We start from the raw sequence: 3,245 nt of genomic DNA, 5'->3' as shown, positions 1-3,245 counted from the left end.
GTCAAAATGTCTTTACTGTGTGTTATTTTTTGTCTTATAGTGGCAGCTGAACAATAAGAGTAACAGATTCTTATTTCTCTGATGGTGGCAGGATGCCTTTCACAACCGTTCGCTGCAGTGCAATATTTTCTCCTCATTTGTTTAAGGAAATAGCCAACTCCTTCTTTGAGCAAAATTATATTACAAAATCAAGGCTAGTTTTCCTCCTTGCTAACCAGTCTGATTCACTAGCTGTGCTGTTTGTGTCATTTTGTAGCAAGAACAGGGTACTTGGGAAATATGATCAAATGAAAGAAGATTTAATTAAATCTGATAATAAAACAGAATATTAATGTTTTTTCCAGCTTGTGCCGAAGTTTATAATTGCACAGTAACTCCTGCTCTCTTAAAGAATACAGAAGCGTTTCAAGCAGGTAATAAATAGAACTGTTCCCCTCATTCTACCTGGAATTCTTGAATAGGTTCTATAACTATATTGAAATAATAGGAGATTTTATTATACATGATGGAAGGATGATTTTGTTGGAAGGGTTAAAGCATTTAAGTTAAAAGAATATATATACTCTTAAAAATATATTGTTCCCCCAAATGCTTAATTTTAAAAGTTTACAATAGTTGTTTCATCTGATACGTCAAAGGGGCCATGTGCAAATATATGATTAATTTATTGTTAAAATACAAGAATCTGCAGCACAATCAAAAGTATATTTACCATTTGTGTAGCAGAAACTTTTTGTTATACATTATGTCGTATACAGAATGTTGTTCTGCTGTCCTGCTATTTTTTTTTCCAGGGAAAATTTGGGATCTGTCTTAACATAACATCAGTTTAGAAACAAAGGAATACCCCTTTAACTACTAATGAGAAAGACTTTCTAAAATTTCACTCTGAAATAAATGTCCTGTCCTGTGATGAAGGATACAGTTTACTGCTGGTTATACAACTTTGTTGCCTTGCACTTTAAATATCCTTTTTATCTTGCACTTCAAGGGTAAATTGTTATCCAGAATCTCAGAAGTGGGTGTATACACCTGGTTTATAGAATATTACAGGACTAAGATGTCTAGCACAGATATTTTAGCCCGTAAGTTCCCAGTTTATAACTTATAAGAGTTATATGTTATAACAGATTTGAAACTACCATAGTATAAGACAAAATCCTGAAAAAAAACAGTTTCTAATATAATGAAACTTGTACCTTGTATATTTTTAGGAAAAAAAATTGAAGTTAAAAAATGAAATAAGTTTTTTAAAAATCCATTGCTATGACACATATCATCCTTCTGTGTTTTTAAAGTATCACTTGTCCATTTGATTTTAAAATAGGAATAAAACCAAAATAATGAAGATACCATGTGTTACATTAATTTCCTTCCCCATCACATTCCAGAATCATGGTCTCACGTTTTTTTACATTCTCATTTAGAAATATCACATATTTAGCATTTAAAGTATTTAAGATGTTACTGAATAAGGTCCACTTTTAAGGACCTCAAATTGATTATTATAGGTGTCCTCACAACTTTTCTACCTAGTTTAAACCTTAATAGTTGTATAGCACTTTGATAGGGCCAGAATCAATCAATCAAAATCAGTCACTATTGTCATTTTTGAAATTACAGGCATGCTGTATGCAGTAATTAATTAAATGTCTCATAATTATCAAATAGCCAGACGCATATCATCACAGATATGTGCTTCCTTAGACTCAGCATGGCTTTATTTGATAGACAGCTTCAGTGTCTCCTGCTCAGTGAAATGGAGGAGTATGAATGAGCAGACCATCCATGATCATTTCTGATTGTAAAATGAATGTGTTCAATTACTGAAGTCTATTGCATACAATACCTGATCTAAACACAGTGGTATGAAGACCACCTTTTCACTGTGGGAGGTTTTCAACAGGATGGAAAAAAAGTGTAAGGAATGGTTCATCATAAATTGAAAACATTTACTCATTTGGCCAGCAATTCAGCCTTGGACACCAAAGCATTAAATGCAATTTTTTGGAGAAGGGTATGAAATACCTAATCCACTTGTAAACCAGGCAGATGCTACCTAATACCCTACTGCCATGCTTTATTATCCTAGATTAAAATCCTGTTATTGATTTCATTCATGATAACACATTGGGCTTCAGAGGTATTTCAATTTCTACTTTAATCTCTCAACATTCTGTACTTACCTGTACTGTATGTGTTTTAGTTATTCAATTTGCTGTGGTTTGTTAAGGGGGGTCCAGTGCTGAAATGTGGCTATCAGGAACTGATGGTGAGATACTGTTTACAGCGTGCTTAGTGATGCATTGTACAGACTTGATTTCCAATGGCTCAGGGGGGTATCTTCACTTGTGCAATTTTAGGGATTTTTAAAAATGTTCCCTGTTTTTACTTTCTGTTGAAATGCATCCTTTTCTGCGACTTTAAAAGTCCTATACATACAGTAACATACTTGTAGCGTTTGTTTACAAGATAGGCATTTAAGCTCCACTTATAAAGTGTGTGCACGTGGCTTAAAAGTACTTTTTATAGCCAGTTAAAATCAATGTAATACAACTGTATATGGGTATCTAGAAATGTTTTCCCCTTTTCTAGGATTTTGCTTATGGTCTTAAATATTTCAATGTGATCATTATCACTGTGCTAACAAAATATTTAATCTTAGCATCTGTGACCTGTCTTCCTAGACTACCTGACACACATATGCACCATCTTTGAATGCAGTACAGAACGTACTATTAGACCTCAAGATGCATTAAAAGAGTTTGCAACTAGAGTAATAAACATTAAAATCAGCTTTCAAGAATGTTCTGGCTTAATTCATCTTAATAACTAGCACTACACATACAATGATGCTGGTTTTATTACTCCTTGACTTCATTTGTTTTTGTGTTGTAACGTTTTTCTACAACTTAAATGTACACTTCTTTTTAGAAGACTTAAACTTTCGTAGGAAAGGATATTCTGGTTTTGTCCTTTCATTGTATCTCAAAAGTGCACTATCCCCATTAGATATTTTTTACAGAGATGTTCAAATCCCCATTGACCAGGACATTGTGACTAGATTTTAGGGTCAGTGGGAAACTATGGCGTGCTCTCATTGCTACATTTACAGCTTATTCACTGTAGTTTTACCTGAAGAGTTGAAATTCTCACGAAGTGGAACTCGGAATTCTTGTAGGCTGCTTTTTCCAAGCAGATTTGGAGAGCATTTGGGACTGAGAAGTTAGAGAAGAGGAAAGCAA

The sequence above is a fragment of the Atractosteus spatula genome, chromosome 19 (genome assembly GCF_055471065.1).
Source record: "Atractosteus spatula isolate fAtrSpa1 chromosome 19, fAtrSpa1.hap1, whole genome shotgun sequence".
In the NCBI taxonomy this organism is placed as follows: domain Eukaryota; kingdom Metazoa; phylum Chordata; class Actinopteri; order Semionotiformes; family Lepisosteidae; genus Atractosteus; species Atractosteus spatula.
The sequence above is the reverse complement of the archived record's forward strand: the minus strand, read 5'-3'. Positions refer to the sequence as shown.